The following is a 21,908-nucleotide window of genomic DNA, read 5'->3' on the forward strand; positions in this document are numbered from 1 at the left end:
GGCACACAGGTCCGTTCCTGGGGCCTGAGTGAGGCACTGGGTGAGTGGAGCAGCGACGCTTGTGATGGCTGCGACATAACCAATGCACTTCAAATGCCCAAAATGGATGGTTCACTGATAATGCAAATTCTATCACAGTGAAAAGCTGAGTTTAGAAATCTGAAGCAAACATGCATTAATTAAAACATAAAATAGATTCACTGGCTTGTTGAAGGTGTTAGCATCTCAAGAAATAATGAACCAAAATATTAAGATGTGAGCATCTCAGGGAAGCAACATGACACTAACGTGTGCCTGCCACAGGCGGTGTCTCCTTCTCAAGGCTTGGAGAAATGAGAGTTCAATGGCATCTGGGCCACAAAGTCACTACAGCTTCAAGTAACACATGGTGTGTTCTCCAACCCAACTATATACAATACAAATGAGTGATGAAAACACCATAGCCGTTGTCTGGGCACAAAGTGACAACCTTCAACATAACAGGTGGATGGCACATATTTGTCAATTTTGTGATTTTATACTGTAAAGCAAGTTAGGGAATAATTTGAAATTAATGTGGACAAAACAAGGGCTTGTCAGTTTACAACTCAGAGCAAACAAATGTTGGTCGTTCTCTCATCCTCTGCATGTCCCTACAGGGGCCCAATTCAACTTAAAACTCAGCAGAGTCGAGGAAGATTCGTTGCTTTTTCCTCCTTTACAGCGTCTGTCTCAGGAATATTAGCTAAGAGCATCAGACTGAAGCAAACTAACAATAACCATGTGTAGATTGTGTAATTAAAACGAAATGCCTGAAAGGATCCAAACTGTGATGTTTGATAAATATTTTAAAATATCAAGATCCATAGCAAGCTTGATGAGAAAGAGGGCAGGAGGAGAGCGAAAATAAGTCACTAAAATTGTAGACAAAATACAGGCTATCACTATGGAAATTATAGGCATCGGAATGAAAAACACTACTAGTCACCATACTAGAAAGTGTATCTAAAAATGTGAACATTTCTAGAAAAAGTCTAATTATGGAATAATCAATAAAAATCAGAAGTCTATCCAGTGTTCTATAATCTACTCAAAATATTAAAATACAAGCATACATATTCAGAAATTCCTCAGGATAAAAGGCGGTTGTTAATTTGCACTTGTACAAACAATATAAAATGTATGTTCTAAAGGATTTCTCCAGTTGATTAGATACACTTAAAAGAAAAGAACATTGACTATACAGCCAAAACACAATTTGCAATTTTTTATAAATGTGATTTATAATATTAGCAAACAAATTTGAAACAACTTGAAAACCTCAAAGAATTACCCCCTGCTTGAACCAAAAGCCTCAATGAAAATTACAAACATTATCACATAATCACCTAAAATGTCTATCAATTCACATGATCATCTGAATCTTTTATGGAAGCTGACCCAAGCGTCCTACAAACTATTCACAATACTTCTAAAAAGAGAAGTAATGGAGAGATGACAGCTTCGCCAAACAGTTTTACACACACACACACGTATGCATACAAATATATGTACGTATGCAAACATACATATGCATGCATTAGTTTAATATGCACACATACAGTTAGGGTTAGGGTTAGACAGTATACAGTAACTAAGATAGTGTATCCAGAATGCACTAAAACAGGAATAAATAATATTCCAATGAACAAATATATACCTATACCAAAAATAGAACAGTTTGTTTTGTGTAACACTTCTTATACCAGAGTGAATTCCAGAAAATTCAGGATTCTAATTTCTGTATCGTACAATTGACTACATGAAGACAGGAGCCATCCAACATATGAAGAAAGAGTAAGAACATGTACTCACAGCCAAGAACCCTTGAGCAGTTCTGGATCATCACCAAGTTTTGCTCATTAAAAGTGGAGATGCACTAAATGCCCCTGGAAAACCTTTCTTCACTTGCCATGTTGGCAGGTGCAGTGAACCCAGGGAACACGTTGCTGGCCATCATGTAACCAGCCAGCTCCCTCTCCTTCCTGTCTCTAAGTTGGGAGTAAATTTGCAGCACAATATAGAAAGGACAACTGAACAATAGAAGCAGACCACTCATGAAAGCTAAAATCCAGCTTTCATGTCTTTCCTGCAACTATGCGCCTGCACCACCAGACACACTGATGCCAGGAGAGATGCCCAGGCACTCCCCATGGTTCTTCTGCGAATCCTCTCCCCCATTGATGCCAGGAGAGATGCCCAGGCACTCCCCATGGTTCCTCTGCTAATCCTCTCCCCCATTCATTCCACTTCCTGTAGTTACCAGGAAAGAAGAATCAGAGCCTTTGTGTAGACGTTAGTATCAGTGGCCCTGAAATCACCTAGTTAAAATACAGGACACCCACAAAAATATGCAGCCATGGAAAAGAGTAAAATAGAATTAAGTATTCAGGTAAGAAGATTTCAGAGACATGTATGCAAAAACAGCAACTTACAATGAAGACAGTGAAGAGAAGATACAGAATAAATTATCCTACCCTCCACTGAAGCTAGTTTTGCAAATTGAACTTCTGAACTATTTTATTAGCAATAATGGTACACATTTCTTGATTCCTGTGTGACCTTTCAATGCATGCAGGCAGATAATTCCACATTTCCTCTTCCTTGGTGTGAAGTTATGGTTGGGACTTTGAGTGACTTTGTTCTGTCTGTCTCTGCAATGCATGCTTGGCTATTATGAGCCATTGTTTCGACTATGATCAACAAATTATCAAGAAATTAAGAAATATCCCCACCATCCATCAAAAACTCAAAAAAGGAAATAAATAAAATCTGACGTGCTAGCAAAATGTGAAAGAAACACAGGTGGAGTGTCAGAATGTTTATGGCAAGATGTTATATGTGACGTTCTGTCATTTACGGACAAACATGTGGAACTGGAGAATATCCTGTCAATTGGAGTAAACAGGATACAGAAAAATGCATACTGTGTTTCTCCCCTACAAGAAACTAAGGTCAAAAGCTGACCACCAGCACCAATCTTTCCCATCAGCTGTTTAAGAACTGAGAAACAATACAAAAGTGAAAATCTACTAGTCTTGAATAAGATGACTCCTCTGCTACCTACATTTCACCTCTGTTTTATAACAGATTTCTGCATTGAATGGGCTAGAGTGTCAGTTTAAAGTATAGCAATCACAATAAGACATTTACAAAAGCAAAGGTGGGAGTGGAGCCTCAGCACGTGCCAGCTTTACTCTCCGCTGACATGCAGTCAGCAGCGTTCTGACCGTGTATGTCATTTAGAGTGGAGTACTCCATGTGCATTCACAGGTCATCCACGGCACCAGGCTGCATCATTCCTGCTTTCTGCTTTACATAAGCAAGGTCTGTGCCCACGTGGGAACTGTTCAGCAGGAATAATACTGGCTTGATTATTGTATAAAGAATATACTCAAATACTTAATTAGAATATTTTATTGTCTTGATTAAAAAAACTTTTCCAACAGCAATAAACACATACACACTCATAGGAGGCAAAAAATACTTTTGGACATAAATTTTATTTATAACGGTCTTTATGACAAATGTCAAAAGTAGAGGATGACCTGAGGATTTTTTTTCTATTATACATTTTGACTAATTGTCACACCAAAATTTTTCATTTCTCAGACATATTCTTCGGGAGAATACCAGGAGACATTCATGACATGGTTCACATGGAAGAAACGCTTTCAATTCAATTTTTAAGCCTCATACAGTGCATCATTGCCTCTGCGCTGCCTTTTCTCTTAAAAGCAGGTAAGATACTGCGAATCATTTCAGAATTGTACACTTAGCATGTATTTTAAACATTTCATGCATTGTTACATTAAAGGAGATTTATTGTCCAAAAATATGCCTGTGTTGCTTAATAGAAGGCCAGAACTCAGCTGTGTGTGAATCCCTATCTGGCAGTTTTTTCCTGAATATCAGTGTTTTGCGTCTACCTGCTTCTGGGGAAGAAGGTATAACTTTCTCCCAGATCAGCAATGATTTTATCATTTGTATCATTTCTTTGAGGTTTGCACCCTGAGCCAAACAGGAAGACTTCTTCTTTAACAGTCATCTTAAATATATTCTTATCAAAATGTTATAAAGTTCAGAAATCTTGCTGCGACTCCTGAGCTGGTCCATAGCCAATCCCGCCGACATCTCCTCCCAAGTCCTCCCTCCCTCGGTCCCCACATCCTGTCCACCTTCAGTGACATTTGCCCTGCCCTTTGGCACAGCCTGGAGACCCGAGGAAGCAGCAGGTGCTGCTGTCCTGGAGTGGGTCACTCTGCTCCGCTCTCCTGGCTCTGTTGTTGGAAATCTTCCTGAAGTCTAACAGCACCTCTCTGCCTCTTTCGCCTCACTTGTTCCCCTCATAAACTTGTGCCTCTGTTTCACAGAATTAAAGTTATCTTACATTTTCAGGATTCTGACAGGTTTTTTTCCCTCAAATTTGTTCTCATGTTTCTCAAATTTATCTTCAAAGATATTCATACAGCCTGGCTCTTTAGAATACACTTCCTTTTCTCCTTGCACAATATTTTCTTCTTGGCTTCCATATGGACACTTTGCACCCCATCCTGGAAAGAATCTGTCCAGCCCAAGAAATTTTCAACACAGAAAATAGCATGTGGCTCTGTGCTTGTTAGAGCTGCAACACACAGGCAGACACAGTCCAGTGGGGAAGCCTGGCACACACAGGGGCAGCCTTCTGGGTACTGACTGTATTCAAGAAAACCATAGACAGACAGACAGGCACAAGGAGGCATTCCCTGGGAGCTGCTGTTTCGTTGATGTTTGTGAGGTGAGAATGGTCCTCCAGCAACTTCTGTCTTCCATCAGCCAATGAGCTCCCAAGCTCCGTATCAGAGAGTGAACAAGCTGCTATGATATGAATGTGTGATGGCGTGCAGGTGTCAGATCACACATGACGTGCAGGGGCAGGTGTAATCCATGTGAACAGTGTTGTATGTTGCTCTTTCTGCCATCAGGGTGCTCTGATTTCCTCTGTGTTACAGTATTCCAGCAGGTAGCCCACTTGCTTCAGCAGCCAGCCTTTCCCTACTGCTTCTTCAAGACAAGTTCAAGTGGCATGTGATGGCATCACTGTGTGTGCACATACCATATGTGCAGTGACATGGAAGTGATTCACAAGTGATATTTTGCAATGGCTTTTGAATGTTTGGTATCACTGTGTACATGGGAAAACTCATGAACCTTGACAAACAAAAGTAGTGAGATAGTGGCTTCATACATGTACTTGTAGGATCACAGAGACATTCACATAGCGCAGGCTAGCTAGCAGAAGCATGCTCTTCTATTTGCTAATACTGAATGTGCTAACTATTTAAAAAATTTTACTTCTACATTGTAAATTGTAATTTCAGATTTAGGTTTTGCATTTCAGTTTTATCAGAAAGAGCGTCTTACTAGCATGGCAGTGTTGAATCTAAACCCCTACTGCCTGACCAAGAAGATGCAGAGCTGGGAACGGTGAACCAACCCCGACAGGGTTACACTGTGGACAAGGAAAAAAATCAAAATAGCACAAAATATTAAATTAAACAGTGTATTAAAGTATGCTGGCACAAAATGTACAAGTGGGATTTAGACTAGGAACGCACGGACAATATTGTGGCCTGGAATCTATTTCCATAATACATAAAACATCAGCAGTCATTCTTGATCTTAGATGCCATCTAATAAACATAAACACCCTCTTGGTGCGAGAAATACTGTGCAGAAATCTTTCTAAGGCACAACACAACACTTTCTTTTCAAAACAAAGACATATCCCTAAGCATTAGTATTTTCTGCAAATTCTCAGAGGCAATGCTTTCAAGGTGCAGCACCACTAGCGGTGATTCCTATCGTTCCTATCTGAAGTGCTGCTGGAAGATGGCCAATAAGATACAAGTGAAGATAAGACATATGACTATCAAAAAGAATGGAAAGTCAGTCAGATTCAGGCAACGCAATTGTGTATCTGGAGCCCAAGGAAATTAACTACAAATTTAATAAAATTCAAATAGGGAAAGTACACAAAACATAAAAATTATTTAAATCAAGGTTTATTTTCTGTCAATAGTCTTTGTTAGCCATGAGTTCCAAAATTTTGCTACTTATATTATGGCTCTGACCCATTTCTGCTTTCAAATTTGGCATCAGAAGAATTCAGGTAACTCCCATGGCCTGAGGCCATTCATGTCCTTAATGAAACTACCTTGGGTACTTTTTAATAAGACTTTTTTTCTCAAGAGCTGGAGCATTTGGCTTCATTTGCAAGCTGTTCTTTCTTTTACTACTGGCAATAAAATTATTTGAGGATCTTCAACTCAATATATGACATCATTTCTAAAACTTCTTTAAGCGCATCTTGAAACACAACCTCCTCGCTTACATCCCTCACTCCTTGTCCTAGGGTATGGCACTGCAATTCCGCTGTTAACGATGCATGGTCAGCCAAGCGACAGCTCACACCATACGCTTTGAAGCTCCTATTCTGATGCAAATTAACACCGGCATACAATTATGTCAAATCAAGACATGCCTGTGGAAGTACAATACTAAAGATGGCAGAATATTTTTAAGGCCTTTATTGACATGAATTGGACTCCAGTATTTAAACCATTTCTAATGTGGCATATGGTTCGCTCTATAAACCAATAGACTTGAGTTGAGCTGTAATAGATATTTAAATGAGTGACAGAAATCCCATATGTAGTGGCATTCTGGAAGCTATAAATGTGGTCAGGAAAAATCGATCAGTGGTGGCCACGCTGCAGCCACTTGTGTGGGAAGGGCACTGTTGGGGGTCATGGGTAAGGTCAAGGGGACACTGGGAACTCAGCATTTCACCAGGACAAGCAGGCCATAGGAGGCCGGAGGTGGGCAGTGCGCACACCAAGTTCACAGCTGAGGTGATGGTGAAAAAACACAAGATGTATGCAGAAAGGATCTAGGCTGTGCATGAGCCAGCGGCCATCTGTCCATACCTGCCTGTCCTATTAACTACCGGTGCAAATGGGAATCACGCACAGACACTCCACTATCGGGATTATCCAGGTATTATCAAGTGTGGCACTGTTCACTTGCTTATTTTCATATTGACTTATATTTAAATATTTTTTTACTCAAGTTGTGGGAGGTCTGGCCACCTGGGGGACTATTGTTATGATACCTGTGTCCCTTAGTATGTGCCCATTGTGGTGCGGCTTGTTTTAGCTGGCTTGGGTTTGATCACCTCTTCATTCTCCAAACTGTGAGAGTCGACAAGCTGACGCTACTTCCCCACCACAGGTTTAGACACAGATGTTACTCCATTCATTGGAGAGTAGATTAGAATTAGATTAGATGAGATCAGGGTGTGAGGTGTGCCCATGGCCACTGACCGAGCTGCACCATCTGCTTACTCACAGTACCTATATCCTTACAGGAAACAACCTTATTTACTACAGAACAGTATTAACACACAAGTGTGGATTTATACAGAGGCTCTCAGTGTGAGTCAATCTAGACTCCCTAACATGTGACATTGAACATCTCTTCTCGCCAAATTGACTTGCACATTTGTTGAGCTTTGTTTATTTATTTGTACTTATTTGGAAGTCCAAGAAAAACAGAGAGAGGGGGAGGGCAGGAGAGAGTGATAAAGGAAGAGAGACGGTATTGTATTTCAAGAGAGATGATAAAGAAGTTTTCATCTACTGGTTCATTCTTTGAATTCCCATAACAACACACTGAGCCAGTCCAAAGCCCAGCACAGGAACGCAGGGTCCATGTCCCTCAGCCACCGTGTGCCTCCATGGTGCACAGCACCAGGAACGCAGGGTCCATGTCCCTCAGCCACCGTGTGCCTCCATGGTGCACAGCACCAGGAACGCAGGGGTCCATGTCGCTAAGCCACCGTGTGCCTCCATGGTGCACAGCACCAGGAACGCAGGGGTCCATGTCCCTAAGCCACCGTGTGCCTCCATGGTGCACAGCACCAGGAACGCAGGGTCCATGTCCCTAAGCCACTGTGTGCCTCCATGGTACACAGCACCAGGAACGCAGGGTCCATGTCCCTCAGTCACCGTGTGCCTCCATGAATGCATAGCATCCGGAAGTTGGAATCAGAATTGGTGCCAGGACTGAAGCCACGCCTCCCTGGTACTGGATGCAGGGTCCCAAGTGGTGTCTTTCTGATGCTAAGACCCATCCCCTCACCACCGCCCCACTGTTGTAAGTTAAGAAAGTGTTTCACATTTTGGACAAAACCTCATGCCTCATCAATTTCTCAAAAATCTTCTTCTGTGTCTTTATTCCTGTATGTTCATATGTATTGTTTTTATTTTTTATTTTTCAAGATTCAATTACATAGGCTCTGAGATTTCCACTTCCACCACTACTACCCTATATCATTACATTGGTATAATCCTTTTTTATTATAACAGACAAGTTGTAGTTTCTTCTAGTTGCTTACCTGCAAGACTAGCCTATCCCAAGTTCAAGGCATTTACTAAAGAGCTCAGTACATAAGGGGGAGAGTAGGAAAGAGATTATTACAGTTGGTGGGAAAAGAAATTTAGAGATAAGATTATTTTCATCCAAAAAGATGAAATTCATAAGTTATTTTTCATAGTAAACATTTGCATGAGATTTTTGAACATGCTTATATTTTGCAATAAAATAAACCTATTTTCCTGCAAACATTTTCAAGTCTGGGTGTGTTGTGATAAAATGTTTGTGTTATTCTAAAGGAAACATGGAAGAAGTGAAGGCAAATTTGTGGGCCTTTTTTTAAGGAAGTTTAAGCAACTGTATGTGCTAACAGTGCAATTTTTAATCATATAAGTGAAGGACTCATCATGTTAATACTAAAATATTCATTAGTGGGTAACTTTAAATAGTGCACTGAGCCTAAAATATGTATTAGATTTCTAAATTAAAATTGACATCAATGTTCAGGATGAAAATCCTTACACGAACGTGGCACTTCAGTGTGGACACATGGCACAAAGCTGTGTTTCCGTAGCGTAGCGGTTATCACCTTCGCCTCACACATATCGCACAAAGCTGTGTTTCCGTAGCGTAGCAGTTATCACGTTCGCCTCACACACATCGCACAAAAGCTTGAAAAAAGGAGCTTTCCCGTGTCTGCTCCTGTCCTGAGTGACTGCAACACATACACTCATCCAGGAACATCTAACACAGGAAGGGAACACGGGGGCACAGCTCTGGCATAGATTCCCAAGGCCTATCGTCCTGAAAGTAGCCAAACAAGCCCACACCAAGGGCTGTGTCTGTGGTGCCACACACTGAGTGTGGGCTAACCTGGGCTATACACCACAGACACAGCACTGGGGTGGGCTAGCCTGGGCTATGTACCACAGACACAGCCCCATTGTGAGCTAGCCTGGGCTATGCACCACAGACACAGCCCCAGGGAGGGCTATACTGGGCTATGCACCACAGACATAGTCCCAGAGGTGGGCTAGCCTGGGCTATAAACCACAAACACAGCCCCAGAGGTGGGCTAGCCTGGGCTATGCACCACAGACACAGCCCCAGAGGTGGGCTAGCCTGGGCTATGCACCACAGACACAGCCCTGGGGTAGGCTAGTCTGGACTATGCACCACCAGAGATGGGCTAGCCTGGGCTATGCACCACAGACACAGCCCCAGGGTGGGCTAACAGTCAAGCGCAGAAGCTAGGAGGCAAACACACCCACTCTTCAAGCAGGACCACTTCATACTGTAGACTACTGAACTCTTCGCTTTTAACATTTGGATTCAGAGAAGCAGAACATGACCTGAGAGTGACCAAAGACAACCCATTTCTTTAGGGATAAAGCAATTGGGGCGAGGACAACCTTAGGGACAGTAACCAAACGCTCGTTGGGTGACAATCCATCGAGAGCCTCATGCTGTGTGCATGTAGGCCTCCTCCAGTTGGTGCACTTGCAATTTGAGGTTAATTTGTGCATTTTTGAAAATTAGCACTGCGTTATTCTGTTAAACCAGTTTTTCTCCCTAACAAAGGCGCTCCAGCTGTTATTTATAGCCTATCCAATTGTTCCTCTTTTTGTTAATGTTGAAATTTTTTTACTTACAATATAAAGTTAAGATAAATCTAGCTTCACAAAGAGTCCATGCATAAATATTTAACTGCTATAACTGCAGTGAAATATTTAACCTATCATTGGTAACAATTTAATTACTACACATTATTCCTGATATGACACCTGCTATGAAATTTATGCACTTCAAAATAAATTCAGACTACAGAAAGTCTTGAAAACATTTTAAAAATTTGATATCAGAAGAAGTGCTTAGTTTATCATGACAAATAGATATGTCAGCCACGGCTGTGGCTGAAGAGCTTCGCGTCATTCCCGCCCCTTCCCCTGTGATCAGACCTGACATTTAGGAAGCAGCAGAAACATCTTTCATGCGAAAACGATGATCACAAAAATTTTCTGTCATAAAACAAGAGTGAAGTTGACCTCATTCCTTGCTCCCAGAGGAGGGAGGCCAGCTCTCCTTGGTGGATCAGCCAATGCTAAGAGAACAGCAGGAAAGACAGAGCACCCTTGGACACACTGCTGGGATGTGAGTCCCCACGGGCGCTCACAGAATGGGCTTGTTTGCAATAACTGTAAGAGATCTGCTAGTTCAAAAGTCAAGGAGTTCCTTCTGATGAGGAAGATCTCAGGGGCGCAGGCAGGCAGACTTCGGAGCAGTTTGTCATGGTACCAAGACTCTTGGAGTAGCCCCGAGATGTCCAGGCACAGGCGTGCATGAGCTGGACAGCCCACTGCTGGCCGCTGCAGCGCTGTGCACATACCCAATACGGTTTGTTTCTGCATGAGTTCTTTTGTCTGCCCGGCCCCTGGCATCTAACCTTACATATCACTGAGACTTTCAGCCAGAACTTTGCTAAGGGGCTCTATATACAAGTCTGCAAGGAGAGAGGATGAGCAGGTGGAAGGAACAGCCCAGGGAACAGAGAGTGAGCAACAGCCAGCGGTTAGAAGCAGGTCCAGCTGTGGTGCGGAATGCTTCCTGGAAAACGCTCCTGCTCCAGGAAGTCTGCCTTGTTGGCTGCCCTGTCAGAGTGCCAAGGAATCTGTAAAGGACCATCTGGGACTATAACACTGGCTCCTTGGTCAGTGTAAATAGCATAAATCTACAGTGTAGACACATTTATGTGAGTAAATACATCATGCATAAGCTAAATTCACTTGCCATGTGATGGTGCCATTGCAAACAGTGTCTTCACTCACTCTGCCATAATGCTTGTCCCCTCAAATATTTTTCTTACTGAAAATGTGAACCTTCCAGCCAAAATACATTCATATTTGCATTGTTCCTTTCCAGCTACCTTGTCCTCATACTTACTAAGATACAACAAAATTTGTGAGAATTATACACTTGATTTTCAGTTACATTAATGTGTCACCAAAAAAAGAAGTGCAAACTCCCAGGCTCCCTCAACTTTCTTCTTTGGCTACAGGATGCAAACTATAGGACTTTCCAGATGTGCCCTGCAGGCTGAGGCATTCCAGTGCCGTTGTAGGAGAGTGACACTTGTCTCACTTGAGTTATTGTTATTATTTTAGTGTATTCCTACTTGCAGAGTTTAGTTCCAATTAATTATGCTTTTCTAAATAGAAAACCTGTTGGGCTTCCTTCCCTGAGAGGCAGACTGCAGTACTCTGGCAGAACACAAGTAGCACACTGCTATGAGAGGACTGCTAGATAGAGCACTGGCCTTGGTGAACGCTGGGTTGCTTTCAAAACAATCCTTTGGCAATCACAGACTTCTGCCATACATGGTTGTACATTAACAGTTTAGAAAGGAAGGACACTGTGCCGTGGTGGTAGGCACACATGTGGAAACTCAGATCTGGCTGTGCGTCTGTCTGTCCAGGTGGCTCTCTTCCAGGCACCCATGCAGGTTGGAGTCCAATTCTCGTGCCTTTTGTAGACGAGATGCAAAGTGGGCATGGGGATGCAGAAGATCTGTAATAGCAGCGCTTTTTCTTAGTGGTTGGAATGCAGCATAACCTGTGCCTACAGCAGGTAGCTCCAATGCATTCCTACCTCCACATAGTAGGAATGGCGTAGAACACAGAAAGAACCATAAAGGGCACCAAGTTCCACAGAGCAAAGCCTAACAGTGGGTTTCTTACCCCAATTCCCAACCCCATTCTTGACAGACCAGCTCACACAGTCCACACCAACATACAGTCTGCACAGTCCACTCCCCCATGCAAGACCTGCACTGAGGCCCCAAAGCTTGGACCTGGTCCACCCCACCCCAAAGTGTTGAGGTGTCGGGAGAAAATGAATTCAATCTCTCTCTCTCTCTCTCTCTCTCAAATAAGTTTTTTAAAGCAATGATAAAAACGCAGACCTGGGGCAATAGACCAATGGCTAAATCGTCACCTTGCATGCACCAGGATCTCATATGGGTGCCAGTTCATATCCTGGCCCATTGTGAAATCAGATAGGCCAACACATAAAGGGTGCTGCCAACATGTCAAGCGAGCGCTCCTGAAAGGGTCAGGTGCAAACACCACTGAAGGGACAAGGCCCAGGGATCAGGGTGGGCAGAGGCATCTTCCAGAGCAGAGGGCTCTGGAAAAAGAGTGATGCCGGTGCGGCTCAGGACGATGTGCCCACTTTTAAAGCAGTGTGGACTGATAAACCTGAGCAACCAGCCATTCATTTCGGTTCTTTGATTTCCAATATTTCTCATGTGCTATGATCATTTGCCTTTTTGATTCTAAAACCTCTCTTGACAACCTTGTCTTTTTTCTGCACTCAAAGCAAAATGTAAGTGTTTAATCCAACAGCCAGATCGAAGGAGAGGTGAATGTTTCTGAGAGTTTAGGGTCGCCTTCTTACCCTCAACAGGCAGGGACCAGGAGAGAAGACACTTCTGGAAATTCAGGCAAGGGTTTAGCAGTCAGATGGTGAGTTGATTACATGGGACAGGTCAGGAGAAGGGAGGAGCAGATTAGCCTGAAAGGCCAGGCAGACGAGGACATTCAGCACTGGCATGGGGACAACACTCGGAGTGTGGCACCTGGCACACCGAGTGGACAGTCTCGGCTTGGGTGCAGCCATCCTGCCTCTCGCATCACAGATGCTGGCACTACTCCCTCCTTCTTGGAGGAGAGCAGGCAGTGGTCTCCAGCTGGCTCCCCGGAAACCCCATCAAGAGCCAGGACAGATCAACCAAGGCTAGCAAGGAGACAGGGTCACCCCAGGGTAGCCCGAGAGCCTCTGTCTAACCAAGGAGGCAACTGTGCCAGGAGGAAGGTCCGGCAACCTCAGAATCAGAGAACTTGGGCTCATCTGTGTCTCCTGGCACCTCCCACCCTCTAATTCCACATGCAACCCTCACACTTCCCCTCCAGTCTGAAAGAACCCTGTCTAAACCTGGGTCACCTGACCCTTTCCTTCAGCTCTGACTTTTGCGTGGCTGCCCTGCCCGTGTGTGTATGAGCCAACCATTCATTGCCTCTCCCATCCAGCTGTCTACTGTCAGCTGAGCTCAGCATACAGCAGAAGGTCTATGGCACATCCCCTGCCCCACAACAGTGAGCTAGGCTCTGAATCTCTTGTGATCACTACTTCATTAGCTTTGCCCACAGAGAGTCCCAGAGTCCATCACAAATCCCAGCTGTCATTTCTGTAAAACACTCTTGCAGGAAATCAGGAAATACCACAGCATTGGTGCATGAACCCTACTGTGTTAAGACCCTTTTTACTGGTTATTTACGATCCTGGGACCAGTGACGCAAGAGCTGGCTTTGCCCAATCACCATGTGAACTTACTGGGAGTCACCATTTAAGGCACGAAGCTGGCTCCTGACTCAGACAGTACCTAGGAAGTGCTGAGAGAGACAGAGTGCTGCCAGTCAAACCAATTTATAACGGTCATGGAATGCAAAATGGCTGTTCCAGGGCTTTCACCAATTTACTTGCTTGACATTGTGATTGCCTTGCAGACTGAAGGCTGTCCTCAAGGTGCAGTGCCTCGTGCCCTGCCCTCCACCCTAAAGCCACCTCACCTTTCCCTCTGCAGCTTCTGAGCACTTTCTGCTAAGGCTCTGGGGAGACGTGGCCACACCTGCCTGTGCGTTGGTCCTCACGGAGAGCTCTCTCCTTGGCCGTCCCTTGGCCTCTCTTCCCCATCACTAGCTTCTCTAGCTTCTCTGAAACGCAGAGCACCCTTCTCACATTCAAGGTCAGCTCCCAGAGGTTGTGCACTACACCACGTGCTCGCTGTGACCTTGTCACTTGTGCTCCAGGTTTACAAACCTTACTCTATAATGCTGCTCATGAATTACTTCTTGTCAAACTTACTGGATGCCGTGGGTGTCACCAGAGCATCTTCTTGGTGAGCTGTGCAAACCTGTAGGCTTCTAAAGGAAGGATTCATGAACACTCATTTGACTCCTTGAGTTTTGAAGAGCACAGCCTTACATCTCAATGCCTGGCAACAATGAGCTGTAACCAGAGGACATGAGTGTGTCCTCTGATTCGTTCCTCAGATGCTTCCTGGACAAAGGAAAGGAGGACACACTCATGTTGGTGAAATGATCATGAACAGCAGAAAACAAGTCCTTCTTTCAGAGTCTGGACAGCCTCAAGGGAAATGGGTTACAGATCTGGTAACACTCAGGGCGCATGTGTGGTTGGCAATTTATAAGTCATTATCTTGTTTAATCCTGATGACAACGGTATGGCAACTACCAAATATACAAGACTACCCTACACCTTGTCCAAGCTCGGGTGTGATGGGGCTGGTGCTGTACACAGGCAGGCATCCAGACTCCTTGGCTCAAGCACGGGTCATCTGGTCTATAGCTCCTCTTTCTGAGGGAAGCATTGCTCAACAAGAGCCAGACTTTCCTGCTGATCCATGGCAGGTTCTCTGCAAAGTTGCAATAGGGGAATGGACAAGGATGTACTCTGTCTTTTACACCATTTACATAAATAATGAGAGGCACACAAACAGAAACAGAATAAATTAAGTTGTATTTGTAGTACAAGCTGGTATGTGGATTGCAATGCAAGGACAAAACCTCATCAGGAAATTAGAAAGCTCCACCCTGTTGCTAACAAGAGCTGCTGACACCTTGGGTTGGTGTCAGCCAAGTGCCTGTGCCCAGAGTGAACAGAAGAGGTTTCTCAGAGGACAAGAGGGTTTTGTGATGTTCTGGCACCTGCTGAGGCACATGATGATTTTTGTTGGCTGATGCATCTGTAAGCAGCCAGAGTGATCTCCCAGCAGGAGTCCTAGACACAGGGACTCCATTCTGGCAGCTGATGGGCTGGGTTGATGTGATTAAAGCCTTGTTCTGGGCTGCATTTCTCTTCTGCATGATTTCTCTTCCAAGGATTTCCCACTATCCCAGGAGGTGCCGGAGGCCTAGAGAAGCATGATCCTCTTCTTATGCCCTCATACTGGAGCAATGAAGAGCCATGCAGTGTGAGCCTCAGTCCTCCACAAGCCTCTGGGGGCTGCAGGGACACAGCTGCATCCACAGTGCCTTGTGCTACAAAGGGAACAATACTCAGCCAAGGGTAATGGCCTGGAGTTGAACAGGCACTTCAAAGGCAGTCTCACAGTGGGGATGCCGCCCACGTGGGTGGTGTGTGGTGTGGGTGGATGGTTGGTGAGGTTGATGTTCAGTGCAAGGTTTTAGAGCTAAATTCCCTATCGAAATTGCATCCTGCCTGCCCAGCACACTCGCTGGCTGACCACTGAAGACCACTCCTTTCCATGGGCACACATTCAAGATGGTCAGATTCCTTTGTATTTCAGCTCACACTCACACCCACAAGGCTGGGTAACAGAAAATGTTTGCTATTTGCTGATTTCTTTGTTATTTGTGCTATTTGGCAGTTGGTTTCCAGGTGCTGTGGGCGAAACTGTCAGCATGCTCGTGTCAGGCCACAGAATCCATATCATCAAACCAGAGAGTAAGAAGCCAGCTCAGCCTTGAAGACTTGCAGCTGCCAGGGGAGCCAGAGGCCAGAGTGTATTTGCTGAACAACTTTACCTTGGTGAACTCTGAGGTCTCTGGGTAGATGAGCATGGGCTGCAGCTTCCAATTATATCTCAAAATTGATTAACACCGACTTGGACGCTTCACTCAGCATCTCACTAACTTCTAGTTGGATTGCCATGGGACTGCCATGTTCCAGAGACTAATTGCTTGGGATCATTTAATATACAAATCACCTTGAACAAATTAATCTGAATGCATCACATCTCCAATACCTAGAAGCCAATTCGCAGACTTCTCAGAAGTCAATTTCCAAGTGCCTAAAAGTGAGAAAAAGGTAGACTTTACAGTCATGATGCAAAATGTTTAAGTCATTGTTTCACCTAGCATCTTCAGCCTAGTGCAAACAAAATCCCAGGAAGGCACTCCAAGCTGTAGATTGAGCTGAGGGCCTCTGGGCAGTGCTTGGGCTCTCAGGGCTTGCTTAACAGTCACTTGTCATGCTTCATTTACCATGCGTGACACTTTCAGCCAGGTCAGCTCCTGGTTCTCCTTCTTGATTTCTCTTTCCACACCTGACTCGGTAAGGTGTCCTTGGGAATCTGCTTCTTTCCGTCAGTGCCAACACAGCACAGAAGGCTGCAGCCATCCTCCAAGCACTCGGCCCTTTGCGTGCCCCTTGTCTCAACTCTGCACTTAGGCTCTCCTATCCTGCTATATGCTTTTAATGCTTCCCTCGATTACCTGTATTAAATACATTCTCCTGCTGGTGTGTGAGCACCCGAAAAAGGATGAAACTATACATGATAAATAATCTTACGCTTAGTACTTAAAATATATGTGTCATCATGGCCTTGCCTGCAGAAGCTCCTGAAATCTAGAAGGCTCCACCCTAATTTTGCTAAATTAGAATCTGCATCTTAACAGAATGTTTAGGTGTTTCACTAGCACCTAAAGTCAGGGAGGCACTGTTTATCTCCCAAACTCAAAGTCTAGGGTACCGATTAGGAGAATCATTCCAGACAGCTAGCGATTTTACAGCAGACCTCTGCTCTTGGCTTGCAACACTTCATGAGTATAATGGGACTGGCACTTTGGTGCAACAAGGGGAAGCCATTGCTATGACACCAGCATCCCATATCAGACATGTTATCTGAGTCCCACCTACCTGCTCTTCTTTCAGTCGGGCATGACTGGGAAACCAAGTGAAGATGGTCCAAACAGCTGAGACGCTGCCACCCAGGTGGAAGACCGGGACAGGGGTCCTGGCTCTGGCTTCAGCCAACTGCAGCCTAAGTCATTGCAGCATTTGCAGACTGAGCCAGTGGATGGAAAATCTCTGGAACTCTCTCACTTGCACTCTGTTTACAACTTAATTAACTAATTAATTAAAAACCCTGTGAGATGTTCAGGATATGGGACAAAATACAGGGGCAGTGGGAATAGGACCATCAAGCACAGAGACTACACCCTGGTCCAAATTCCCAAATGCATTCAAAGATTTTTTACATCGGTTTGATCCTGCATGGAAATCAAAACCCAACTGACTTCTGCTGGTATAGACCCAGCCATCAGTACTTTACTTCCATCCTTTTCGGGAATTATCAGCACATTCATTTCAAACACTTTTCTGATCATAACAACCAATGTTTTCTAGACTTTCTCTGCGACCAACTTTGTCCAGAGCTCTCAGTGCTCTCCTGTCCCTGGTGTGGAAGCATGTGTGTCTCAGAGCTCTTTCTACATCTCTGGCCAGATGCAAGAACCAGCACAGGTTCACCATGCACAGCCGTCAGCTCTCACATGATGGGCCTGAGCAGTCGAGGGACTGGGCACAAACAGGAGCTGTATGCTCCACAGGCGTGGGCTGACAGAGCAACCTAAGACCTATTTTTTTATGCAGAAGCTCAAGTTTTGTTTGTCGACACTATCAGAACCACATTAAATAACAAAACTTCTTCTCACAAAGAGTGTAATAAATCATATAGGATCGGCTTAAGCTCTTCAGAGTATCTTCCTGTGTGGCAGACTCAAAAGTTGGAAACATACTGAGAATTCACCTCCTCCCTCCTCCCCCTGCCAAAATAGGGTTAAAGGGAAGCTTGGAAAACAGACTTGAGCGTTACAACACAATGTGTAGCTCAAGAGAATCAAACATTGCATACGTGTTATTCCATGATCTGCAGCGGGTTCTAGCATGTGCTATTCTCCATTCTCTTGCTAAACTATATGGTTCACTCACTTGCCCTGTTAACAACAGGTTCTGTGACTAATGTCTTCAGCACAAAGCAAATTAGGCAACTAGGAAGAAAGGAGAATCATCTTTGTCCTTCCACACCATGCCTGCTCCTTCATGAAACCTGCCCCACTAAGAGGGTCAATGGTTCTCTGGTCACCAACTGGCAAAGGCTGAGCTGAAGGCAGTGTGTGTCTCATAGAATTCTAGTCTCCAAACCCAGTCAGGTTTCCTTAGGGAAGAGTTTGGTAAGACCGTCAAGTGCAGGGGCTACCTTGCACTTTCACTGCCATAGGTGGTGCCATTCCAGGCCAGCCTTTGGTTTCTTTGGAGACCTTTGCTCATGGTGTTATACAAATCTCAGTGCTCATTCATTGCAACCTTTGCAGTCAAGTTCCATGCAGGAAAAGTCACTTTGTTTGAAGGAGCTGAGCTGGCTGGTTGTTGATGGAAGCACTAACGACTTGGCCAAGTTTTGCTGGATTCTTGAACTTTGCACATTTGAGAATGGCAATTTAAAAATCAATATGGGTTTGGGAATGCTAACCAAATTAACATTGCACTCTTGTTCACACCCTGCCTCTAATGAGTCTTTTTTATTTTCTACAAGACTGATCATTATAATTATTTATGCCCCAATTAGACAGATAAAACAAATTGCTTTTGTTCTTTCTATGCTGGGTTTTGGAGTCAGCTTGCATTCCTAACACATCACAAGCCTGATGTTCAGTTGCAAAATAATGAAAGGTAGTGGGCTTTGTATTCTAGAGTCTCTGGAAGCTTGTTTGCTGTTTCAGTTTAATCTTTACCACTTTTTCAAGATCTCTTCAACATTTGTGAAAAGTACACTCTTTTCAGATTCACAGTTTTGACTCTTACCATAAAGAAAGTGAACGTTTCCTATGCAGTAATTATGCCAACTTCATGTTTTTATCTTAAAGAAAAAAAGAAAGATGCACAATTGTCAAGACAATGAGTCCTAAATTCCAGCTCATGTCACAGGACCAGGAATGTCACAAGCAGGCAGATGGGAACGAACCTCACCCTGCTGGCTCCGCCGCATTGCCAACCAAAACAAGGCCCACTCTTGAAGACAGCACAGACTCACTACAGTGGACTAGTTACACATAAGCTCCTGGGTAAAAGTTCATTAAACCGACACTGGTTGGATGCATTTTGCATGTGATACACTTAAGTTGTGACGTGCTCCTTTCTTCCCGGTTAATGACTAAGTGACATGCATGTGCACCTGTGCCTGGGAAGTGTGGACACACAGATTCCACCCTCTGAAGCAGTGAATTTCCATATTCAGCAATCTGCCTGCCTGATTCTAGCGCCATTGTTCCCCTTTGGGCCCGCCTCAGGAGTTTGACGAAGGAGTTAACCACCTGAGAACTTTCTCTTGTTTTATGACTAAAAAGAGATGTGTTGCTCTTTAATGTTGGAGTGTCCCTGAACAGACTTTAAAACCAACCCATGTGGTCCGTGAATCCCAAGCTCTGAGCATGCCTGATTGTGATCTCCTGCAGGCTCCCTGCTGTCCAGTGCCCAGCACAGGGAGGTCATGGGTGGCTGAGCTCTGGGACCTTCCTCCTGCGCATCCCAGGAGCTTGCATTGTCCAGCGTCTCAACCTTCTCATGCCAGAGGTTCTTGCTCAGGGGCAGTGACTTTCTGGCAGCCTACTCTGGGCCTCCTCGCTCTTGATGGACACATGGACATGTAAGAAGGAGCCCAACGCACCAAGAACCATCTTTGCCACAGGCTTGGGAAGGTGGGAAGGAAGCCCCAGCAGAGAAGACCAGGGTTGGCCCACCGAAGAGAGCTGAGCTGGCTCAGGAATGGCACCGTGTTTAAAGTGTAATTCTGCAGAAGTTTTCAATAGTGTTTTCCGCAATTGAAATCCATCATATAGGTTAATATTTAACTTCTGCAAACAAAAATTCATGTGGAATTGTTGATGTTTTGGTGCTTGAATAGTTTGTTCTCAGTTGGCAAATAAGGGTTGTATAAATGTATAGAGTTCAAAGTGCTATAATGATTTATGAAAATAATGTGGAGCATTTAATCTAGCTACTTAACATTTCCATCACCTCAAATATTTAGTTTTTGTTTTTCTTGTGAGTATATTTAAGATTTATTCCCTTGGCACTTGCTTAATACACAATGCTGTATTACTAATTACATCGCCGTGCTGTACAATAAACTGAATGGCATGCCTTTAATGCCATTCAGTTGTTGGCTTTAAAAAATATTTTAATGTAATAATGGTTTCAATACTAAAGTTTAAAGATTTCTGTATTTTTTATTGGAAAGTCAGATTTACAAAGAGGTGAGAAAGTAAATCTTCTATCTGCCGGTTCATTCCCCAAATGGGTGCAATGGCTGCAGCTAAGCCTATCCAAAACCAAGAACCAGGAGCCTCTTCTGGATCCCCCATGCAGGTAGAGGGTTCCAAGGTTTTGGACCATCCTCTGCTACTTTCCCAGGACACAAGCAGAAGCTCAGTGAGAAGTGGAGCAGCGGGGACATGAACCAGTGGCCATATGAGATCCAGTGCTTAAAGGTGGAGGATTAAGCTGTTCAGCAACTGTGTCAGCCCAAATGCCTGCTCTTTCACTCCCCAAAAGCAGATATTAAATTGGATGATTTGCCTTAGGAGAATAGAGATTACTCTCTGTTCAAGTCCTTTCGGAAAACAACAACACACACGAGAGAGAGAGAGAGAGAGAGAGAGAGAGAGAGAGAGAGAGAGAGAGAGAGAGAGAGAGAGAGAGAGAGAAAGAAGCACAGCATGGACGGGAGCTCCTGGCAGGTGGACAGACAGTGAGGCAGTGACAAGGATCTGAAGGTCCCTTGACACCGGAGGATGCCCAGAGGCGCCACCTGCAGGTCTGGCAACTTCACCTATAGGGAGCCCCCAGCATGGTCCTCCAGCTCAGAAAGAGCTCTTCCCCAATAAACTGAAGGTTTCCTATTAACCCTAGGATTGAGTGCTTTAAAATGAGCTCCTCTCAGCGCTCATCTCATAGGGCTCCTTGAGATCTGCCTGCCCGACAGGAACCCAATGCTGTGTACCGCCCACCAATGCAGTGTCCTTCCACAATGACACTGGGCTTTGCGAGGGTAACAACAGGGAGAACGCACCTGCCACAGCACGGGCTCCTGGACATGCAGATGTTCAAGCCTGTCCTGGACGCTGTACCCTCAACATTCTCATCACCATAGGGTGGCACCAAGGGTGGTTCCACTCTGGAAACTGGAAAGTGTTCTTCACAAGACTGGTAGACTGGTGTACCTCACAGGGCAATCTGGAGTAACTAAGTGTAGAGTTGCAGCAAGTTTGCTCGCACACCCAGTTTTTACTCTGTCTGCCCTGTCCAGCAATGCTCAGGTTCTGGGGGATGCTGAAGGAAAAGGAGAAGAAATCATGGCCTATGCAGAGCCTGCAGGTGCTGAGGGGAGGCAGCGTCCCATGAAACAAATCCAACAGCAACTTCTAAGCTTCCATTTTGAATACTGCTATGAGGGATGGAGGGGTGAGGTGAGCTAGGACAACACGGCTCACGCTGCACCAGCCCTAGCCTGTGGACTCTGCGTGTTGCAGGAAGAGAACTGGAAAGGAGTTCAGAGGCACCAACAGCACCTCCACCTGCTTTCTGCAAGTGTGTGG

The sequence above is a fragment of the Ochotona princeps genome, chromosome 20 (genome assembly GCF_030435755.1).
Source record: "Ochotona princeps isolate mOchPri1 chromosome 20, mOchPri1.hap1, whole genome shotgun sequence".
Taxonomy (NCBI): domain Eukaryota; kingdom Metazoa; phylum Chordata; class Mammalia; order Lagomorpha; family Ochotonidae; genus Ochotona; species Ochotona princeps.